Below are 25,262 nucleotides of genomic sequence, written 5' to 3' on the forward strand. Positions count from 1 at the left end.
CCTTCCCTTTGCTCCACTGTCTAAGCTGCTAACCCAATTTTAGCCCTTTCCATTACTCAGGCAGGGTCATAACTCAGGCCAACCTATTCCCTAACTGCAAGGATTGCTTTTGAAGTTCTTGAAATGGTCTTACTGAAGCTTTTATTGCTAGGTTCAAGGTGAGAGATAAACATTTCCCCCATCTCTCCTCCTTGGGAGAGAAGGATGGAATTCATTACACTCCAGCACTTCAAAGAGTTTGGTCTAAAAAAAAAAAAAAAAAAGGAGAAGAAGAAGAAACAAAAGCAATTCTCCAAAAACCTTTTAGACTAACAGTATGGATGAGGGGTTTATGAGTATTTTAAGGGATACCAAGCTTCCTACTATTTCAAAGTTTTACAGGGTGATCTCCATGCAATGTAGCACACATTGTTTCATGCTTCAGCCAAATCTGAGAGAGAAAAAGCCACATTTCAACATCCCATAACTCTGAGAAAATTTGTACTGCCAGTCTGCAATGAGTGTAGAACCTCAAGTCAAAAGTCAAAGGGCTGACAATGTGATTGGGAAAGCCATATGGACCACACTCCCCTTTGTCTAGTTTATGGATGGATGAGTAGAAAAATGGGGGAAGGAAAAAAACAAAGAAACAAACAAAGGCACCCAGTGTTCTTTTTTACTTAATTTGTTCTTTTTCACTTTGATTATTATTCTTGTTATTTTATTTTTGTGTGTGTGTTAATGAAGGTGTCGGGGATTGATTTTGGTGATGGATGCACGGCTGTGTGATGGTGCTGTGAACAGTCGAATGTACGCTTTGTTTTGTATGGCTGCGTGGTGTGTGCATATATGTCAATGGAATGAATTAAAAAAAAAAAACAAATTGGAACAAGTTTATTTGAACTTTTAGCCTATTGAATGAATATTATATTATAGAATAAGTCATTGAGTACCTGTTCTAGTTTGCTAATGCTGCCGGAATGCAAAACACCAGAAATGGATCGGCTTTTGTAAAGGGGGTTTATTTGGTTAAACATTTACAGTCCTGAGGCCATAAAGTGTCCAAGGTAACACATCAACAATCTGGTACCTTCACTAGAAGATGGCCAATGGCATCCAGAAAACCTCTGTTAGCTGGGAAGACACATGGCTGGCGTCTGTTCCAAAGTTCTGGTTTCAAAATGGTTTTCTCCCAGGATGTTCCTCTCTAGGCTGCAGTTCCTCAAAAATGAGTTCCTCTCAGTTGCTCTTGGGGCATTTGTCCTCTCTTAGCTTCTCTGGAGCAAAAGTCTGCTTTCAACAGCCGTCTTCAAATATCTCTCATCTGCAGCTACTTTCACAGTTGTCTCTCATCTGCAGCTCCTGTGCTTTCTTCAAAGTATCCCTCTTGGCTGTAGCTCCTCTTCAAAATGTCACTCACAGCTGCACTGAGTTCCTTCTGCTTGTCAGCTCGTTTACATGGCTCCACTGATCAAAGCCCACCCTGAATGGGTGGGGCCACGCCTCCATGGAAATATCTCATCAGAGTTATCACCTACAGTTGGGTGGGGCATATTTCCATGCAAACAACCTAATCCAAATGTTCCAACTTAATCCCCACTCATATGTCTGCCCCACAAGATTGCATCAAAGAATATGGCTTTTTCTGGGGGACATAATACATTCAAACCAGCACAGTACCTAAATGCTTCCTTTAGCAGGAAAAATTCAGAGTTTATATTTACATTTGTTTTCCATATTAAATCATTGTATAAATGATGTACTCCATAGTTGTATTTATAATAAAATATTTAAAATTAAAAAAAAAAAGTCAAAGGGCTTAGGGATGCTTGACTAGGGCAGGGCTTTGTGCTCTTTATGTTTCTAATAAGGAGGAGTGTTTTTGCCTTGTAATTTCTCCAGTGTAATACATGGACTCTTTCTGATATAAGATGCACCTATAATGAACCCAACCAATTAAATGCTCTTCCTTGAAAGTGTACTGCAAATCATTGCAAGAGCCTGAAGGGTGAACAGAGTCATTTCCAGTCATGGCTTTCAAGAGCGCTTCAATTAGCTCATGCAGCATTCTGGATTTCCCAAACATTTGCGTGTTACAAATGACTTGCTATGGAAAAAGTTGACCAAGACCAGCACATGTTAATCAAGGAGTTGACATGCTTCTAAGGGATGACAATGCCCACTGAGTACACTGTCAAGGAGGTTATCAAGCATCATGATTTTAACTAGCTAACGTGAAAGATCTACCTCATGACTTCGTCTGTCACTAGCTAATGGAGGCTGCAGAACAAAAGCATTAGAACTCTGAGAAAGCATTCTGATCAGCCACACTTTCACTGAAACCTTTGCTCAGTCATCACCACTGAGGAAGCTGGGTCCGAGCACTGCCTATCACATTTAGTGGTATATCTCTACCAGCCAGATCTCTACAGAGTTGGCCCAACAACAAACCCAACGGGAGAACGAAAAGATCTAGGAAAACATAAACCAGCATTTCTTGTTCTCCTTTATTACAGAACAGATTATTTAAAAAAAAAAAAAAAAAAAAAAAAAAAGTACTGGTTAGTGTCTGGAAATTCTGGTCTGTATCATGGCTCCTTAGCTTTCTAGCTAAATGACTTTGGGCAATATATGTAACTATTCTGAGCTTCTTTTTCTCATTAAGAAATTAGAATAGTGATAGTACATATCTCATAGGTTGTTTGGGATGACTGACAAAGATAAAGCATTAAAATTCAGGAAAATGCTAAATAATATTATATGTATCATTAAATAGGTTATTCTATTGCTATAGCTCAAGTCTTCCATTCTGAGTTACCCATAACCATTGCCTACATTAGTACGCAAAGTTATCTTCTACACGTATCACAGATAACCCCCATCACCAACATATTATCAGTGTTCACATTTTAGTATATTTTCTTCCATTTATGTTTCTACATGTGGATGATATGCATTTTTTTAAGAATTGGAGTCATATTGAATTTTAAATTATGCATCCTACTTTCTTCATATAACATTGCATTTTAAATACTTCTCACATTGTTAAATACACTTTTCAAACAACTTGTGATGGTTACATTTTCCCTCCTATGGAAGTACTATACTTTATCCTCTGTTGTTGAACACAAATTAAATATATTCTTTTGCTATCATACATGATGCTGTAATGAACAAACTTAATAACCTGATCATATTTATGACTATTTTCTTAGGACCTAGAAGAAACTATGGACATTCTTAAGCTCTTGACACATTGCTAAATTACTTTCTAGAAAGTCAGATCCAGTGTTATAATTTTAAATTTTCAAACTCTGTCTGATAATTCCTCCCAGGAAGAAATGCTGTCTCACTCCGTTTGGTCAGAGAGAAGCAATTTATGTCATGGGCATTGTAGCAGCTGTTGGATCAGCAGCAGGTTTATTTTTCTGTCCAGTGAGAGAACATGGTTTCTGAGCATGTTATGATGACATACATATCACTTTTAAGGGGGAACCAACCACCGGAGAGAAAGGAGGAGGCTAAGGAGATGGGAAAAGACAAAGAAATTAGAGTGTTTCCAGATCCTGAAAAGAGTAAGAATTCAAAACAAGCATAATAAATATATGCAACGAAATAAGATGGATATAAGCAATATGAAACAGGAACAGTAAGTCATTAAACAAACCTAGTGAACGTATTAGCTACAGAGGATGCAATATCTGAAATTAAGAATACTGTGGATATGATAAATAGATGAATTAATAATCAGGAAAACAGATTTATGAACTGTCCCAGATTGCATCAGGAATGGGTAAAGAGATATAAAATATAAAATAAAAGCTAAGAAACACAGAGCATAGGGCACAACAAGAACCAGATTGATGTCAGACTTAAGTACCACTGAAGACAATGGAATATTTTGAAAGAATCAAAGAAAACCTTGAGATGTCAATACAGGTAACCATTTAGAATGGGGAAAAGAAGGATCTTTTAGTGTGTGCATTTCAATATGAGAAAAATGAACTGGACTATTTTCTGACACCATCTGTAGAAGTGAACTCTGGATGGATTAAAGAACCCATGTGAAAGATGAAATCTGGAAGAAGAAGATGTAGAACATCTTCATGACCTAGAGAAAGGGTAGGGTGTCTTAAAACTCAAAAGCACAGATAAAAAGGTTAAAATTGATTAATGTCATTTCATCACAAGAATTTATACTCAATAAAGGACACCATGGAAAAAATCAACAGAGAAATTAGAGTTTGATGCTCAAACTCATTAATATTGTAGAAATGGAAATTAAAATAGCAATGGGCGATCACTTTATGCTCAGAAGTTAGAAAGCTTAACAATGCCCAGTGATGGTGGGGATGTGGAGATGTGGGTCATGAAAACCCTCATATGTTACCGATGGGAGTGGTGATGGTACAGTCATTCTAGAGGTCAGCCCAGCATGCCCACTCCTGGGTATACATTAGAGATGTTCTTACATGAGTCTGTAAAGGACCCATACAGGAATGCTGTTTGTAACAGGGGGGAGCTGGAGGCAATCTAAGTGTCTGTCATTCGGGAGATGGGTAAATCAGGTCCATATCATAGAATTCCATGCAGCTATGAACAACCATGGGCTAGGTTTACACCCAGCAATATGGATGGTTTAAAATCATACTAAGCAAAAAGAAAGAAAGAAAAAGAAGAAAAAGGAAAGAAATCTATGAGAGCTAGCACATTTATGAAAATTAAAGTTATATTTACAAAGCAAAAACCCTTTCAGAAGATATTCAAATATGTGATTACACATCAGACATAGAAGATTTGCTTCTGGAGTGGGGGTGGGGTATGGCAGGTAGCTGTGGAATAAGAGGAGACTAAATAATGAATGAAGCTAGAAGTCCCTTTCACAGATCAAGGGAAATAGTATGCCAAGGACTCAGGGGTTCAAATAACTCAAGACTCTGCATCAACCAACCAACAGACAAATGAATGGGAAGTAACACACACTGATCCAGTCTACTGTTTACAGACACAGTACTAAAAGCTTTATGTCCAACAGCTCATTTCCTTCTTATATCATGTGCATAAGAAAGTTATGTTTCTTCTCATTTCCCAAATGATGGAAGAACAGCTCATAAAGAATGGGTGATGTGGTGGGATCTCCTTGGATACATGGGTCAGTGTAGCCATCTTCAAATGTCCATGTTCTTGACACTGCTCCAAACTGCCTGGCTGAGCTCACTTCATGAGGATGGCAGTGCTGTCCACAGAAGAGCACACAAATAAATGTGGGCACCAGTGTCACTACAACCCACCAGCTGTGGCAGGGTCTAGGCCACTTCCCCTTCTGGGGGCTATACCACCCCACACCTCACCACAGACCTTACATGGCCTCCTTTTGTGTAGGGTATAGACAAACTGATATGATATGAAGTATTTAAAATGTGGGCTTGCTGATCTACAATCCAAATAAAATAGTCTGTCCTTAGAATAATGAAAGAAATGTACCAAGAAAAGGAGCTGAGCTATAGCCATTCAGATGAAAGTAAAACACTGAAACAACACCAATTTCAACTTAAGAAAATAGACCACATCTTGGAGGGTGAAATTTCCATGCCTGCAGACATTACTCCCACAAACTGAGCATAGACTTGGAGCATGTGGTCTTAATAGAAGTTATTCCTCAGATTACTATTAAAGTAAGGCTATGAGAAGTGCCTCTCATGAACACAAGAAATGTTGCAAGTAATTATGGGGAAAAACAATAATGCCTGCCTTTGTTAGGAAGGTAGTTTACAATTAGTAGTAAACAGCCATTGTGCAAAGACATGCAGTAGGGGGCCGGACACGAGAGAATTCGAGATACAAATCAGATTCTACAAGCGGAAAAAGAAAATGGCAGTACCTCATGTTATCAGTACTTATCCTTAATAACACGGGTAAACACCAGAGTCCCCTCCTAAGAAAGGGAAGATAAAGCAAGTGAGCCTTATCAATCTGCCATGAGAGACTCGAGGTGCCAGAATTAAGTCCTGCAGGGTAACAGCGTGATATGAGGATAATGTGCAAAGACAGCCAGGCATCAATATTCCAAAAAGCAACTGGATAATTGCTTCATATCACATCTAACACATGATGATAAAGAATGGCAGAGTAATTACTCCTAGGGTACCCAGGAATGCCACACTGCAATTATCGTCTCGGCCCGGGTTGGTTTGTATGTGCTCATGCATCTCTCTCTCTGCTGCTCTAGTACCTCCTTGCAGATATGTCACTCAGATTTGTAGATATAGCTTGGAGGGGCTCCAGGGTTCCTTCTGAACTACAGACATTGAAGTGAACCAATTTAATATTTGCTTCTTACTGGTAAAAGCTCAAACCCATTTGACAATGACTGAAGAGAAAGGGCAGCTTTGAAAAACAAACCCAGGCCTTTTAATACACTTTGGATATTGGCAACATTCTCCAGTTATTCCAGCATATCTTATTCCTGAGATTTCAAATAATGAAGACAATTGAGACAATGGCTCGAAGTAAAGAACATTTTCAGTTTTGCCATGGAATAGAATTTAAGGGCATTAGAGAGTTTTCGCTTTTCTTCATTCTCTTGTTTTCATAATTTTCTGGGATGGGATTACTCTACCTATAGAATTCATTACTGAGATAGTCTGCAAGAGTTAGGCCATGGAAAGGAATATAAGAGAGGGAAATGGCTACTTTTATTGCTATGAGCTTTAAATTAGCATCTACAGGCCAGTCTGAGAAGTTAGGAACAAATATACTCAGATCTCAAGGCACGTGACAGTTCAAGTGCTGCAGGTTTTCCCGAGGATTTTCAGATGAAGGGCCGACTCTGTCTCAATCTTTTTTCAACATCAGCAGATACATGCAATTCCTTGCAACACTTATCTCGTTTGAAATAGACAGCGGTTGTCTGAAAATAAAAACACTGGCCTATATCTGCAAATCTTGGTGCTCTACTAATAATAAGTTATTTATTAAGTGGTTATTGTGTGCCAGGTATCCAAGTACTTTATCTCATTTAATCCTTTCAACCATTTCCAAGGTCTTGCTATCCCCATTTTATAGATAGGTTCACTAAATCACTGGAAGGTTAAATAACTTGGCAAAATTTCATAGTTATTGAGTAGCATGGCCAGGGTAGGAAGTTGGATTTGAGATACTTTACACAGGACCGTGTTGCCTAGTAGGACAACTGTGACAAAAGAAATGAATTGATAGTTGACAACTGACAGTCAAGTGACAAAAAACCTGACTTCTTTCAAACATTCATTGTATGTTTAATAACTTATACCTAGTTTGAAAGCATTCTACCAGCTTTTTAGTCTAGATTGCAATTCATGTTATCATAGAAAAAAGGAAAGAAAAGAAAGGGGGGAAAAAAAAGTAAATTATATAGTGCCTAGAGACAAATAGAAGCTTAGTTTAATATCCTGTCATACAGATAATTAGGCACCAAATAGTTCTCTAAGGTAATTAAATACGTAAACCTAATGAAACAAGGGCTGTATTCTGGTTCAAGAGGAAAAAATAAGTCACAAAGCACCACCAAATCACAAATTTCCTCAACAGTTGAGCCATACTTGTTTTAGAGAACATGCCAGCATTTCTCAGAATCCGGGGTCGAGCTCTAAGTCACCTGTGAGTGAGTCCAGTGAAAGCGACAATGAATTTGTTATCATCTCCTCCAGGAACAGAGAGACTGCACCGTGCATCAGGCCCCGAAGGCTGAGGAAGTAAAGCACCACGTGAAGTCTCTGTTGTCTTTGAATGAGCAGAAGGAATGCCACTGGGGTATCCCAACTAAGAGGAAAGCCAGTGTCCTGTGGGGCAGAGGAGCCTCACCGGCCATCCACGTGGCCTTGAGGTGAGGCAGAAGCTCCAGGAATAGGACCGGGGGCTGATACCATCTCCTTCCCTAGACTTGCTCAAACCTGGCCTGTGTCATGTTCATGTCTTCCTGCTGTAGTCCAGCAATAACATAGCAGAATGGTGGGGCTCAAAGCCCCTTCACTACTGACTTAGACCACTCAGACCACCGATCCTCTCCTGTCCTGCTGACCTGAATTGAAAAAGTAAGACAATCTCCCATAAGAGAAGACAGTTACAATTTTTTTTCTTAAAATCTAATTTAGGATTTAAGGTGTTAATCAGAAACTCAGTTTGACTACCCCCAGAAAACAAGGACTTGAATGAACCAAAGATGATGAATGGAAAATATGCATATGATCCAAGAAATGGCCAACACAAATGCTTAATGGTTACCGAAGTTTGGTGGACAGGAGCACAAGATGGGGAGGAAGTCCAGGCTTTGAATTCTAGCCCTTCCATTCACTGCTGTGCAATGACAGGCAAGACATCTCATCTTTCTGGGCCTCTGTTTTCTTCAACTTTCAAATGGAGATATGAATTCTTGCCTCAAAGATTTCTGTGATTACACAGGTCAACAACTATGGAAATGCTCAGCCTGCTACTGGCATGGAGCAAGTATGCAATAACCTCAAGGTGTAGATGAGTCTGAATCAGTGACCCAAGTAACAATATTAATTACACAAAGGAGAACAAGGTTTCACGTTGATAAAATCAATTTGATCTTGTTTCCAAGAATCATGATGTCAACTTATAGCATACTAATTATTTTATGTATTGGAGGCTATTTCTAGATTTCTTACTATCTATTCATGAGCTAAAACCCTAATGTTTAAATAATTACAGCTTTACAATATGTGTTCAGATCTGTTGATGTTAGCCTTTCCTCATTACTCTTCTATGATATAATTTTAATTTTTCTGGCTAAATTTGCACTCTAGAAACAGCATCTTCAGGTCAAAAATTTGTGTTTGTATTTTGTTGAAATCATATTGAATTTATAATCTAAAGAAATTAACATTTTTTATGAAGTTGAACCTTGCCATTCAAGAACACTTTATCTCTTTTTTCATTCATTCATATTTCACTGGGACACTCAAGAGATTTTCAAAAAAATTTTTTTAAGAAAAGCACTTAAAGTCCTCTTCATGTAGATTTTGCAAATTTTAAAAAAAAATTATTCTTCAGTATTTTATCACCTTTAATGGGGTTTCTGTTTCCTTTATATATTCTTTTGCTTTACTGCTTGTGTATAGAAAGCTTTCTGATATTTCCACATTAATATTGTATCCAACTGTGTTACCAAACATTATTATATGCAGTTTTTTTTAAATAATTCTTTTGCATTTTCAAGGTATACTGTTATATCAAGAATACTTCCAGAACAATGGAAAATTATGGTAGACATAATGAACATTTTAATTTTATTTCTCACCTTCACAGAAAGTTTCCAGTAGTTTCCTGTTGGCACATGTGTTGGCTCTTGTGTTGAGATCATATTTCACCACATTAAGGAAGAATCTAACTATTGCTTTATTATACACTTTGTCTTTCAAACCATGTAAATACATCAACTATTCAAAATCAGATGGATACAATTTTAAAAGAAAAATCAATTAATGCCTCACCTCTGTAGCAAATGCCTGGCTTTCTATTTCAAGAGGCCACAGGAAAAGCACACTTACACTAGCAGTTCTCAAAGCTGTGGCACCTGCACAGCAGAATTAGCATCATCTGAGAATTCCATAGACATGCAAATTCTAAGGGCTCACCCCAGACCCGCTATTATCAGAGTTTCCGGCGTTGAGGTGATTTAACAAGCCCTCCAGAAGATTCTGATGTATGCTCATGTTTGGGAACCTCTGGCTTGGACTGATCAGCAGGTCAAGTAGATGATGAACAAGGGTTTCCTAAGGCAGTAGTTGGAAAGGACCACCACCAGCATTCAACTCTACAACCATATGGGGCCACAGCTGAAGGCTGACTAGGAGGGTTCTAAAAGCTTTTACCTCCACCAAACTTTGCCCTTTCCCAATCTGAAAGATACTTTCCCCTTTTACTTGAATTGGAATCTCTATCCCAAGTTTTCACTTTGATTAGATACTAAAGGAGAGATATTACATCTCAATAAGGTCATTGTTGACAGTGACACGTCTTAGTTTGGGTTATCCCAGAAGCAGACACTGTGACAGAGACTCCAGTGCTAGTAGTTTACTTGGGAGGTGGTCCCAGGAAGCACCAATAAAGCAGTGAGGGAGTGGAACAGGAAAGGGAGGAAGCCAATAAAGGCTATGCTTCTAAGGCAGATACTCTAGCAAGCAACTAGAAGCTCGGATATGCTGCAACCACAGGCTGCAGAGTAATCCCACTCCTGGAGGGGGAAGCTGGGGTACTTATGCACTATCTCCCTGTGTTAATTCCTAATTATTGTGGACTACAAAGTTTTCTGTAGTTGGGACAAAGCCCTTAGGCACAGGGATGCAGATGGTGGCAGTTGGAAGCCAGCTGGAGCGCAGGGAGACGTCGAGGGACATAGTCTGGGCACTGATAGTGTGTGCTGCATCATGCCACCTGAAATTAGACAGTAACGGTGCTGCCCCCTGGCTGGCATGTAAGCATCGTTGCATGTATCAGATTAGCAAGCTCCATCTTGGAAAGTCTGGCACCAACCAGAAAATCCGATAAAGAAATCCACAGAGTGTCATTCTTTTCAGTTGAAGTACAGGATTATGAATGGTACATTCACATTCACAGGTGTGGGCAAAGCAATACAACCAAGGACATGTGGCATTTGATTGAGAAATTGGAATAAGAAGGCAAGTAGAGGCAGACACTGATGACAATAAAGTCACAATTGTATCAACCACCAGCCCCACTGCTCAGGTGGGTACTGCCAGGTAACTGCCCCTGTCTGCAGGAAGGAGGAAGCCCTGGAGGGGGGCAACTGCACCCAGCCCATGTACAAAATACCCTCCATGGGTGTACCATGCATGTAGGTGGGCAGGAGGATATGTGATGTGACCCAGACAATTAGTGGCTGAACAGGGATTTGAAAAAAATAATAGAACGCCTTCACCCATTCAAATTCCCTGCATTTTCACTTGCTTAGATTTTTCTTTCAATCTATTCACTTTTTTTTTTTTTCATTCTTATCCTATACACTGTTGGTTTGATATTGCGCTTTTAGGTTATTTTAAAACACACGAAAAGAAACACACAATTGCTTTCAAAAGCTATTCAGTGACATCTTAAATACCTCAAGTGGTAAGCAGGCACTATTTTGGCAAGCCCCACTCTAAAAATCTGCTTTCTTCCTCTCTGTTACTCCAAATATCTACATAGTAGATCAGAAGTTCTCAAGTGTTAGCTAAGAACAGTCTGTGGGACATTCTAAAAAATGCAGATTCGAGGCCCTCACCCTTAGAAATTCTGATTTAGAAGAGCCCTAGTGAGACCCATAAAACTGCTTTTTTTAACAGGTGACCCAGGCAAATCCAATGAAGTTGTCTCGGGATACTTAGAGTAACACTCTATGGGATAAAATTTTCAGAGTAATGGGAAGAGCTTTAAGGTAAAGGTAATACTCAGCAAAACAATTGCTTCTGACTTTTAAACTTTCATTAGCTACCAGAAAGAAAGAAAGAAAGAAAGAAAGAAAGAAAGAAAGAAAGAAAGAAAGAAAGAAAGCCCCAATAGACTGAGAAACTGTCTTCCACAAGGGGGAGTGGGGGATGATCTCAAAATGTCCATGGAAAGAAAGATGTAAAAAATGCAGACTTCTAGGATCCTAGGGGGTTCAGAGTGTGGCAATGGGAAAGAGTGGAGAGGCTTCTCCCATGAGAAAGCCAGAGAGTTTGGGGTGACTAAGTGGGAAGCACATGGGTTTCTGGTCCCCAAACCAGAGCAGCTCTGGGGGAAAAAAAAACACAGCTGCTTTCCCCTTTGCTTGCCACAGATGAGTTTGTGATGATGCTAAAAGTCCCGATGAAAATGGAGACAGAGAGACTTTAGCCTTGATAAATATATACCCATTAAATATCCTTTATATATTTTATCTGTTCATCAAATTTCTTTATGTAGTGTTTTGTTAAGAGGGTTTCATCAGTAAGAAGTTGTGGGGATAATAGAAAAGGAAAGAGAGCAGAGCATGCTGTTTCAACAGGGGTGCAGAATGGAATATATCATTGAAGGCAGAATGAATAGGTCTTGATTTGGGATCAAGAACCAGGAGGACAACAACATTGGCATCTTTTGGTGTTGAGAAAGAATAAAGAGGTTTTTGAATAGGGTTGATGTAAACTGGTAGAATATACCAAATTAATATTTCTTTTTTCTTCCCCTTTCTCTTCAGAAGAAACAACATTGTTGCCTTAACATCCCATCAACTCAGCCACTGTGGTTTCTCAGGTGAATTTTCTAAGATGGCAGGAGAAGTCAGGCAAAAGGTGGGGTCATTTTCAGCAGTCAGAACTCCAGAAGATATTTTCTACTAGGTAACAAACATCTCTCAACCTTGACTAAACTTGATTACAATAATTTAACACTAAACGCAATGTCAGAACAGATATATCGCCTGTGGATGTAACAAGGTGAAGCAATTTGCACTGCAGTTTGCAATCCATGGTGCTATCTCAGGGTTTACAGAATACATCTTCTGTCCCAACTACTTCTCCACTTAGCAGCAAGAGGATGGCTACCATCTAAACAAACAGGAACCAAGTCGATTCTCCTATTCTCAGCAAGACATTCTACTCCAAAGGATATACAAACAGTAGGATTCTAGCAAGTAGTTTGAATGAGTAGTGCAGAAAGGACTTTGAGAATCATGTAATACCACTATGTGAATAACTGCACATCTCTTCCCAGTGATACATGAAGGTATATTTGTTTACAGAATCTGTATTTGAAAAGCAAGCACTCTTAGTCACATATATATATGCAAACAGATTTTTTTCTATTTATGGAATCAAGGAAAATTCAAGATTCTAGGGGGCAAAATATATGTTTATTAGGTACTCGTGGCATCCCCTTCAGGGTCTAGCTGTGTGTATTTACAAATCAGGCACCTGGTGAATTCTTAACTGTTTGATTCACTAACTGATTAAGTCAAGGTGAAAAAAAACAAAGTAGAATCAGGGACAAACCATCACATCAACTCAAATCAAGGAGTCTTTTTGTATCGGCAGAGAAGAAAAATAATTAAGAAACTAAAACCCTGCATTTTACTTAATAAATATTTGTTGAAAAACTATATGCTATGCATAGTTGGTGAGTTTCAAAGCCCTTATCCTATTTTTTAGTGGAGGGGGTAGCTAACACACATCTGAACAAATGAAAAAATTCTTATAGTGGCAAATGCCCTGAAATTACTAAACCAGGTAACATAGTGACAGGTGAGGGAGGGGAGCTGGTCTAGGGTGGTCAAGGAGGCCCTTCTAGAGGAGATGACATTTGAGGAGAAAGTGGAATAAAGCACAGAAGCCAGCCATGCCTAGAGCTGGAGTAAAAATTCCAGATGACACTAAGTATGAAATAGCTGAGGTGGCCTAAAGAATACCATTTAGTCTGAGATAGGGTGAAGGTTATGGATGAAACATTCGATTATGAAGAGCAAGGGTGGGCAAAATCTCACCTATAGCCAAAGTCTGCCCTGTTGCCTTTTATTGTAAGTAAAGTTTTATTGGGACAGAACTGTGATTGTTTGAAGCTATATGTACACCAGAAAAAAATAAACAAAAAACTATATTCTTAAACCTAAACCACTCCTGTGGGTATGAAACCATTGTAAGATGAACTTTAGGATGAGGTTACTTCAGTTAAGCTGTGGCTCACAACAATCAGGATGGGTTTTAATCCTTTTACTGGGGCCCTCTATGAGCAGAATGAAATTCAGACAAAGAGAGAAAGCCACAAAGGTAGCAGCCAGAAGCTGAAAGTCAACAGAACCTGAAAGAGAAAGGAGTCAAGGAGACACTGCCCTGAGCCTTGCCATGTGACCAGCTAAAGAACAAGGATCACCAGCAGTCAGCCCCAGAACACCAGTCTACAGGAAGAAAGCATTGCTTTGATGATGCCTTGATTTAGACTTTTTTTTTCCTAACCTCAAAGTCATGAGCCATTACACTCTCACTGTTTAACCCAACTCATTGCATTAGCTTGAGCAGCCCAGGAAACTAAGACAACAGCCCTGCCATTTATTTATATATTGTCTATGGCTGCTTTGAATAGTTTCAATAGAGACTGGCTGGCACACAACACAAAGTCTAAAGTATTTATCATCTGGCCTTTTACAGAAAGTTTGCTGACCCTGTTATAGGTCTGGTAGGTCATGGCAGGGCGTTAGGATTTTATTGTGCATTCAAGGAACAGCGACTAGAAGATTTTAAGCAGGCTAGAGATCTGATCTGCTTGGCTCTTTCACATCACACAAATGGTATGTGGCAAACAGATTAAAGGGTCACAAGGGAGGAAGCAGAGAGACAAATTTGAAGTCTCTTGTACTATTCCAGAAAGATGTCCTGCGTTAGAATTACAGCAATGGAGATTATGAGAAATAGTTGGATTGTGAGTAGAATTCTGGAGATTGGGCTTATAGGAATAACTTATAAGATTGGGTCTATAAAGTTACCCCAAGATTTTGGGACTGAGGAAATGGGAGTTGATGGTGTCATGTATTGAGAAGACTGCAGGAGGATCAGGATGGGGATGTGTGGGAAATCAAAGGTACTGTTTCAAACACACCAAGTTCGAGATGCCTATTTGATATCTACGTGGAGATGTATCATAAGCAGTTTGCTACTTGGCTCTGGAACTCAGGAGAGAGGTCAGGGCTTCAGATACAAACATGGGAATCATCAGAGCAGAGATGTATTGAAAGTCATTGGTCTGGATGAGAGAGCCCACACTAAGGTTTAGGGCACCCCAACATTTAAATATCAGGCAGAAGATGCAGAGCCAGGAAAAAGAGAACAAAAGGAGCAACGAGTGAGAGAGGAGAAGGTACCAGTTAGTAAGCAATTGCTCTCATCTTCTAACTTTTCCTTTTCTACTCTGTTTTGTGATGTGGAGCTGAGTTCACATCACTTCCCTGACCCTAGGGGGCGCTAGAGAGAACATGCAGGGTTGCAAGCATTAGAAAGCACTTGTGCCTTTCTATTTGCTTCCTTTCCCCTTGAGCTTCATCCCCACCTGATTTCTTCACACCGGCAGTGGTGGTATGTTTGCTCAGCGTCAGTTTATTTTTATGCAATTTTTTTCCAATACTCACAGAACAAGCCTCATTTACACCCCACTCAAGGATCCCACCAGCAGCAGTATGTCCTCCTAAGAGGTCTGGCTCCCAGCCCCACAGTCCCCTCATATAAGCTCAAAAACACCAGTTCCAGCTCAGCAGCATCCCTTCCTCAGGGGGCAGGATTTCAGCTCCTCAGGACTCCCCCACTCAACTTCTAAAGTTGAGAAATTCCAACCTCTTCCTAATCCTAGTGGAGGTGGCTTATTCCTGCAATTGCTATCTCTATGACACCCTAGAGATCTCTTTTCACTTCTTTCAGTTATTTCATTAACATTCTTTACATAAGGATATATAATTCTATACACCCCTTTCAGTTACATAGTGAATATACTTTTAAGTTCCCCATATTAAAATAACTGGAGAATGGGCTGTCACTAAAATCTAGAGGAAATAAAATTATTTCAAGAACAGAGAGATCAAATAAGAAAGGGTCAAAAAACTGACCATTAGATTTAGACAGAAAGAAGGTTTTGGTGACATTGATGAGATGTCTGTGTACTGACAGGGTTGGAAGCCTGAGATGATAAGTGGCTGGACTATCAACATATTTTGGAGATTGCATTTAAAAGACTAATTTATCAGATTGAATTTATAGAAAGACTCCAGTGTTTGGGGCCTGAGGAAATGGTAGACAAAGCTTCCATTTATAAAAGAGACTGATGGAGTTTCAGATCCAAATAGAGTTGGTTGAGGAGAGAAGGGGAGGTGACAGAGTGGCGATGATAAACATAATTAATTCTTGGAGGATTTTTGCAGTGGATGAGGCCACTGAGGGTTTTGTCTTTGCAAGATCAGGGATAATAAGGCAAGTGTGTGGATTAATGGAGGCAAACAGATGGTTCCAGAGTGATAGGGTATGAGAGCATGAGCAAAGTCCTTGGGTAACAGGCAAGAAGGCATGAGGTCTAGAGCACAAGGGAAGGATTTGGCTTTTAATAGAACCAGGGACACATCTTCCAACTGTCATAGGTGAATATGGGTGCAGATGCAGGTTGGTTGGTGGATTTGGTGATGAGAAAATAAGACGAGTCCTTTTTTACTTTATTTTCAAGATTAAAAACAAAATCAAAACAAACAAACAAACAAAATAACCCACACACCATGACCCAGGGCCTTCCAAAAACTTTACACTGCAAAATGACTATTGTCACCCATGACATTACCCAAAAAGCACTTTTGATTCCCAATCATCACAGAATTCAATACACAGTGTGCACACATGATAAAAATTATGTTCTCAAATGAAGAAGAGAGATATAGGTCTCTCACATTCTAGAAGTGATGCAAGTACCCACAATTATGACCATAAGTTTGCTAAGTACTAAAAATAATTCCTGTAGGATTTGCAAGCTAATAATAAGCAATTTCCAGCTGTGTGCTGTCACAGCAAAGAAAAAAAAAAGGCCTTTCATCCTTATATTTTCCATATCCCTATTCACATTAGAAAATACTGATTAAGATGCATCTGCTCAAACTATTTTTTCATTGTTAAGATATCTATACTAGGTGACTTTTATGAAATCTGACTATCACTGTATACACTGAACTTCAAAAGGAAGATTATCAAATATTTTACCTTTTAGAGGCTTTTAAAATACATACTGGTGAGTGTGAACCAAAAGGACTAAAAACAGTGAAAACTGAAATTTTTCTACAGAGAAGATTCTATAAACACATCCCAAGGACTCCCCTTAATTTGGCAGCTCAAGTTGCACTGAGCAGCAGGCTTCGCCATATGAAACACGACGGGCCTGGCTCACTTCATTCTGCTTGACAAAATAAATGTGATCATTTCAGAACAACTACTCAAATACTTGATTCTTGTGTCTATTTTCTCAAACTTCCAATGTTCTTCTGAGCACTTGAAATGTCACCCCCAAAGGGAGGAGGTAACGTTTTGGTCCTGAACTCACTGTTGCTTCCTGAAGGTATTGTGAAAAAAGAATTATGCTTCAGGACAACTTGATAAGTTTGGCTCGTTACTGGGTGGGGCCACAACTCCTTGGGGTTTGTCCATCTCCCCATCATTCATTTCAAAGCCTGTACCTGCTGGGGTATGGTCTAGACAGTAAAGATGAGCTGATTAGGTTTCAATATCAACCCTTGTATTTTCTCCTAAAGAAACCCAGAGAAAGCAAATTGGATATGGAAAGTTATTTCAAAAACATGAAGGGGAAGAATTTAGTAAACTTAAAATGTTTGATGTTTGATGTGAATCAACATTTCTTAAAGTTTAACAGGAAAGTAACAGTTCCAATTGATAACAGTGACAACCATCATACATAAGTGTATGTACATGCATGAGTGGGAAACCACCTATTACACACCAGGAATCTTATCATCAGGAACACGATTACTGTTAATGATTTTTTGTTTTTTTTTCTATTTTAACTTTTCATTGAAGAATAAAGGACATGCAGAAAGGTGCGTATTCACAAGTTGACAGCTCAATGGATTTTCTGAAACTGAACACACTCATGTAACTAGAACAGACCAAGGAAAAGAATGGTATCAAATTCCTATGAGCTCCTTGTGGCCCCCATCTGGTCTCCACTCTTCCAAAGGTAACCTCCATTCTTCTCATGGCATAGATTAGTTTTTACCTATAGTTTCATTGTGTATAAATGTATTCATCCTGTGTGTAGCCTTTGTTGTCCACCATTTAGCATGGTATTTTAACTATAACTAGAATCCACTACTGTTTATTGAGTTCTTGGTTTCCTACCTGCCAGAGACTGTGCAAAGTCCTTTACTTCATTCCATCCTCACAATCACCTCATGATACAGGTGCCTTTATTATCCCCTTTAAACAGGTGAAGAAATTTTAAGCTTATTGATGTTAACATGTATAAAGTCACCTAGCAGTAAATGCTGGAGCCAGGATTCACACTTTCCTTACTTGGCTCCAAAGTCCAACTCTGTCCACGTCCTCATCAGGCTTTCACAAATGTACACAAGACCAAATGTCCCTGAATCATCAAAATCCGTTAGGATCTGAGAGCTCCAGGCCTCTGTCCTCAGAAAACTCCATCATGCAAATGTGGTAGCTATCTCCTTAATTCTGATCGTCGCTCACTTACTGTGCCAATTCAGTCCTTACATATTGATATCATCAGTTGCTACTTTCCTGGCAACGTAACTCGTTGTCAGCTAAACTGCAAAGAGACATACAAGGTTACAGCTGTGGTTCAAGCACCTTAGGTGGTTAAAGTACTCCAATTAACTGAAAGTAAAACATTCTTGAGAAAGATATCATCAGAGAGATCCTATGCTGCTCATTGCATCACCCACCAAGCAGTTATTTTTATTTAAAGGTAGCTAAAACAAAACAAAACAAAAAAATAACAAGTAAAAAATAAATAAAAATAAAGGTAGCTGTGAACTTACATTCAGTAATTATTTAAATGTTATGTGTAGTCATTGCAGTATGGTTTATAACGAGCAATCAGAGGGGAATGATAAAATGAATACTGGTAATTCATCCTCTGTAATTTTAAATAACCACGAGGGAAGAAAAGGAGGGAGGCCATATGCATTGGTATGAAAAGACATTAGTTACAGAAAAATATCACAGGGATTAAACCAATTTATGACTATGCATATGTTTATCTGAAAAAGTCTGGAAGGGATCACATGTACATACAAGGGCACATATACAACAAAAAAAGAAAAAGGAAATAGGTGGAAATGATGTGCACCAATATGTTAACAGTGGTTGTTTCCCAACCATTTAGGCCTTAAAAGAAAAAGAGAAAAAGGTAATCAGGGAAATTTGTACTGGCAGAATATTTAATGATATTAACAAATTTTCCACACTTTTTAGTTGTGATCATGGTTATGCGTTTTGAGAGTCACTGTCTTTTAGAAGTATATACACACTGAAATATCTATGGCTAAAATTATATGCCTGGGATTTGCTTGAAAATAATCCAGTCTGGGCTGAGGTTGAGGGTAGAGATGAAATGAGAGTGGTTGTGAGATGACGACTGTTTTAGCTGGTGATGGATACATGGAGATCACTATACTGTTTTCTCCACTTTTGTATATGTTCCAAATCTTTCATTATATAAAAAAAGTTAATATAAAAAGAGTTGTTGCTTCTGGGGACATAGGAGAAAGATATTTTCAATGTTCTTTTGCTTGATTGTATTTTCTTTCTGAATAGAGTATATTTTGCATTTGTAATGCTAACTAGTAAATACAAGATTAAGAAAGTGGTCGATAAAGCACATTTTGCAACTCAGACTCCCTTTTCCTACATAAGTAGACGTATTACTCTTTCCTACAAAGGTAGAAGCCAGCAGGAACAGTTTGCCAACTGCTACACATCAGGCAGTTTAAGCTGATCGATTTCCTTCCAAAGTATTACTTCCTTTGCTGTCATCAATGTTACTACATAAGTGGTAACGAACTACCCATTTAAAAAGTAACTTGGGGAAATTAGTGAGGGTGGATTAATTGGGGAAAAAGAAACATTTTCTTAGAGAACTAGAACTCTGAAAAACTCAAACGGATATTTTTGTATCTCAGGTCGCATCTACCAGCTGTTCCAAATTCAACTCTGGCTATTTCTTTTCTGCTCCATCCTGGGATACACTACATTCACAGCAGAAGGTTCAGAGGGATCCTCACACAAAGGTTACTGTTCCTGTGTTCAGCAGCATGAGGGGCCCAGCCTCTGGGAGGAAAAAAGCCACATTTTGTGCAGAAAACAAAGTTGGTCAGTCTGGTGGAACACTATGAATTTTGACCACCAGGAAAACAGCTTTCACAATACGGACAAACTCTGGCCCTTTACAATCAAAAAATGAAATGGCTATAGTATGATAAAAGACAGAAAGTGAAACGGAAAATTTGCAGCTGAGAAAGAATGAGAAAAGTCTCCCCATCACCATCTGAAAGCTCAAAATGTAGAGCTACATCAGGAGTTAATAGGACTTAGGGGTGGGGGAGAAGGTGACTACAAAGTGGGGGCATGAAAGAATTTGGGGGGTGATGGGAAGCATTCAGAATCATCCTTGAGGTAGTGTTATGTTAATCTATGCATGTGTCAAAATCCAATGTAACTATAGACAAAAGGGGGAAAATAAAATAATCTATATATAATTTGTATATGTAAATTAACACACATATTTAAAGCTACAAGGCATTCCACACTTCATGACTTAGAATAATACAATAGATACTTGAGAATTTTTGAATGAATCAATGAATGACTGAATGGATGAGTGAAACCATGAGTGAAAAAAATATTCTAAAAGTGTGATGGTACAGCAGTTTCTTGAAACATGTATTTTAAAATACACACAATTAAAAAGGTAAAACTAATCTTGCTCTTAGGTTGGCGTGGGGGCACTTTTGGGGAGGAAGTGTGTGTGGTGGGGGACACTGGGCTTCTGGGGTGGCTAAACCCATGTTTTATTTTCCCCTGGGTGCTCCTTTGTGAAAATCCATCTTGTTGTACACCTACGATCTGTACCCTTTTCTCAATGTATGTCATGCTTCCGTAAAAATTTTTAAAACACTGAAATAAATTTGAAGTCTTCCCTGTCTTAAGAATCGGATTAAAATGCCTTTCACAATTCAGTTGCAGGGCAAATTAAATTGCTGCTCCTGATGAGCCAGTATACACACACACACACACACACACACATATATATACATATATATGTGCATATATGTATATATGTGTGTGTATATATATGTATATATGTGTGTGTATGTATGTGTGTGTATATATATATTAATTCTCCCAACCTGCAAATGAGAATTAAGTAATCCATCATCCTTCCTTCCAGCCTTGGTCACCACAGGGCTCTGAGTAAGATCTCTTACTTAACTTTAGGATCTTGGTTATCTGCTGGTAGATCTTTACCTCCCCCATACACGGCTTAACTTTCTAGTTCTATTTTAATGATGTTATTACACATTTGACTTGTATTATCAGCCAGCCTCAAATGTCTTTTGGAAGTAGAATACAAATCATGAGCTCAAAATAAGAAGATGGATCCTTACTGAAGAACTTTATAGCAAACCTTAAAAGAAAACAATAACAACAACAAAAAAACTCCCCTGTTAAAATGAAATGCTACTGATCATTTGTTCCTTAATGCAGCACAATCTTGATTGTCCACTGAGAGTAATTATCTTTCCTAAATGAATATAGGGGATGGTAAAATTAACTTTGAGCTTATATCCAAGGAGGCTGGGAAAAACACATTATAGATACCTAAGTATTAAGAGAGAGTATGTAAAAAGAAACTCCTAGCTTTGAGAACAAGTCACACCTTAGACTTGGGAGCTCAATGAGACAATAAATAACAGCTAAGTCTAATTTCATACACGAGTCTAATTAAATTAGAAGAAAATAGTTACAGCAAAAGAATCTAAAACAAATGCAGCCATTTTTTCATGCCCTGTAACTGGATTTTGCAGTTATGAAATTCATTTCATTTCTAGATTTCAAGCATACTGAGAATGGTTCCTTTATAGGTTGCAAGTATACCTCAATAAAATGTATATACAGTTTGCCTTTCTGGAAGAACAACAAAAAGTATTAGGACTGGCACAAGAAAGTCTAAGTCCTGTATGGTTTGGACTACCCCAACCCTGAAGTGATATAAAATAAATTTAAACCAGGAGATTCTATATGGATTGCCAACACCAAAGACTCTAAGACATTCCTGTCTCTTCATGGCCTGTTAACAGTTTCTTCTATGCATTCTGAGGAAATCAACTTCAGAACTTGTCTATGTTCACATAAAGGTGGAGAAACAATCTTCAAATTCATGTAAAATACTTTCAAGAAAAGGCCAACTAAATGTAACCTTACTTTCAAAGATAAAAGAAAAAAAAAAAGATCTTTAGAATATTTTCAAACTCCAGATGATCCCAGAGCTGTTCATAAAATAGTGAAAAGAATTAAGATCTGACCTCTCTCTTACTTTGTTTCACCAGAATTCAGCTTTGTAACCCTTGACGGTAAAGTAATTATTATGAAATTTAGCATTGCCCCAAAGTTGGTAGATACTATGTGATGTCTGAAAATGCTTTGAATTTTATGAAACTTCATAGGATTTGTGTTTAGTTTTGTTTGATTTGGCAAATTAAGCCCAAAGATTAATGGTTAGAGTAGTAAGCCAAAACATCTGCAGAAAAATTGTATTATCTTATCACGTGAACCAGTGCCTAGGATTTATACATATCAAAAGTGTGTCACACACACAGTTATGTCTAGACACATCTTTTTGATTGGTTGAATTGCAAGGGAAGCATGAATGGATCTTCCAGAGCTTTATACTTTAAATGTTATTTCTAGAATCAAGTGGGAGAGTGAGATTGTCACAAATGCATGTCAATAAAATGTCACCAAGGCACACTTCCCATTGGAGTAGGATATTCCATTCCCTGTACCAGAGTTTCCCACTGCAGGAGAGGGATAAGAGGGACAAGTTGGGAGAGTTGATGCCAGAAAAGCAGGGACAGGATGAGGTTGGAAGGGGGCTACTTGATAAAGGCCCAAGAACTTAAGGAGGGGGGCAGTGGCTTAGGTATAATTACTCTAGCACATTTCAGGTTTATTCAGCTGAGAAGTCTTCTTTACTGGAATGATTTATATTGTCGGAATTTGTAATTTCTCAAGGAATGCTTTCATTCTACAGAATAACTAGGATAAGATAATTTCTTGCACTCTTTCATATTAGACTGTCTTCTTCCTATGCCTTTATTAGAGAGTTACAGAAGGGTTGTGTTTCAACCCTGATTTTCCGAAGAGATATTTATAAAAGGCCAAGTACCCTTCAAATCTGGGCACATACTTACACAAAAAGCTGCTGTAAGCCCTTCCTACAATGAGCCTGCTTTTATTCTCAGGGAAAAAGCAAAACAAAACAAAATGTTTATTTTAATTAAGAAAAAATCCATTCTGGTTTAGCTATGTGAGGGCATACAACATTGCTATTAAAAATAATGCTCATTTATTTTTAAAATGACATGGAAATACATATATACAGTCTATTGCTTGTGTGAGACTGGAAAAAATATATTACATTGCACATAACATTGCATATAAACATTACAGTCATTTTAGCAGTAAAAGAGTGGGGTGGTTTTTTTTTTTTCTTTCCGTGCTTTATGGTGTTCTGCATTCCCAAATTTTCTACAATGAATTTACTTTTTGATTAACAAGATTTTGAAAAGTGACCTTGTGGTTGATGTTGGTACTATTCAATGTGTTGGTAATAAGAATACTGTTAGCTGTATTTTGTATTAATGTAATATGGATAAGCTGTCCCTATTTATAATTTGAATTTCCTGTGGTGAAAATTGATTTCATTGCAGTTATAAGGTCCTCCAAGGGAGGTTTATTCCCTGGGCTACATCTTTCTTCCTAAGACTTTGCATGCCACTTTGACAATTTGCTGACTGAAAACACGTACTCCATGAATTTCAGCAAGTTGGCGATGAATTTCTTCAGGAGAATCACTTTTTCTCAATAGACTATTTTTAAGAACAATTTTACTTTTACAGAAAACTTGTTCAGGAAGTGCAATGAGTTCACAAATACTCCCTCCCTACACACACACACACACACTGTTCTGAAGGGGTTGAGCGTGTGCCCCGGAGATGGAAGGGAATCCGGGAGCTGCCCCGATGTTTGAGGAGGGTGGGGCCGAGAAGGTGGTCTCCCCAATGTGTGGAAATGTTGGAGCACTCACCTAAGCATTTGGAGAGGAAAGGGCTGCCAGAAAGGCCCTTAGGAAGGGTTAGACTCCCGCTCTCTCAAGCCCCAAGGATGCAACGTCGTTCTGTAAATGACTCTCAGACTTTGAAATCTAATGGAGTTTGTCCTGCAGGTTTTAGGAACTGTTTTGCTTCTGTTAACCCTGTTTTCCTTACTGTTTCTCCTTATGGCAATGGAAATGTTTATCCTATGAATGTCCCTCCTTTGTATATTGGAAGCATATAACTTGTTCTAAGTCCACAGATCCAAGGCTAAAGGAGAATTGTGCCTTAGGACCCACCACGCCTAAATTGATTTTGATGGGGTTTTGTACTTAACTTTTGTTACTGAAATGATTTAAGTTTTTGTGATATTGTGATGAAATGAATGTATTTTGTATTTGGAAAGATAATGTCATTTTGGGGTCCAGGGGGTGGAATGCGCCGGTTTGAATGTATTGTGTCCCCCAAATGCCATTATCTTTGTGGTCTTGTGGGACAGACGTTTTGGTGCTGGTTAGATTTGCTTGGAATGTGCCCCACCCAGCTGTGGGTGGTGACTTTGGTGGGATACTCCCATGGAGGTGTGACTCCACCCACTCAGGGTGGGCCTTGATCAGTGGAGCCATATAAAACATGCTGACTCAAAGAGACTGAATGCAGTGCAGCTATGAGTGATGTTATTTGAAGAGGAGCAAGCTTGCTAGAGAGGAATGTCCTGGGAGAAGCCATTTTGAAACCAGAACTTTGGAGCAGACGCCAGCCACATGCCTTCCCAGCTAACAGAGGTTTTCCGGACGCCATTGGCCATCCTCCAGTGAAGGTACCCGATTACTGATGTGTTACCTTGGACAGTTTGTGGCCTTAAGACTGTAACTGTAGTGAAATAAACCCCCGTTTTATAAAAGCCTATCCATCTCTGGTGTTTTGCATTCTGCAGCATTAGCAAACTAGAACACACACACACCCTACAATTTCCCCTATCATTAACATCTTGCATTAGTGTGGTGCATTTGCTACATTTGATAAATAAGTACTGATACATTATTATTAACTGAAGTCCACAGTCTATTTTAGGGTTTATGCTGTGTTGTAGAGTTCTTTGTATTCTGACAAGTGCATAATGTCATGGGTCCACCATTACAACTTCATACAGAATAGTTTCACGGCCCTAAAAATGTCCTGTGCTCCACCCATTCATCCCTCCCCCACCCCTGGTAACCACTGACCCTTTTACTGTCTGGATAGTTTTGCCTTTTCCAGAATGTCATATGGTTAGAGTCATATGGCATGTAGCCTTTTCTGATTCAAATATAAAATTAGTCTGGATTCTCTGGGCTTATGAGATAGGCAATTATTTTTTAGAGTAAAGTCACAGTATAGATAATATACTTTAAAGTTA

General features: G+C 38.7%; 1 protein-coding gene and 1 pseudogene across 6 annotated transcripts in view; one reads left to right on the top strand and one right to left on the bottom strand.

Annotated features, from left to right (window-relative positions):
* The window catches only part of LOC119515937, a 56,915-nt pseudogene extending 49,068 nt beyond the window's left edge, over positions 1–7,847 (top strand).
* MACROD2 (mono-ADP ribosylhydrolase 2) overlaps positions 1–25,262 on the bottom strand; it is a 2,227,780-nt gene that overhangs the window by 484,837 nt on the left and 1,717,681 nt on the right. The gene's annotated exons all lie outside the window — the stretch shown is intronic.

This window comes from Choloepus didactylus, chromosome 19 (genome assembly GCF_015220235.1).
Source record: "Choloepus didactylus isolate mChoDid1 chromosome 19, mChoDid1.pri, whole genome shotgun sequence".
NCBI classification, from domain to species: domain Eukaryota; kingdom Metazoa; phylum Chordata; class Mammalia; order Pilosa; family Megalonychidae; genus Choloepus; species Choloepus didactylus.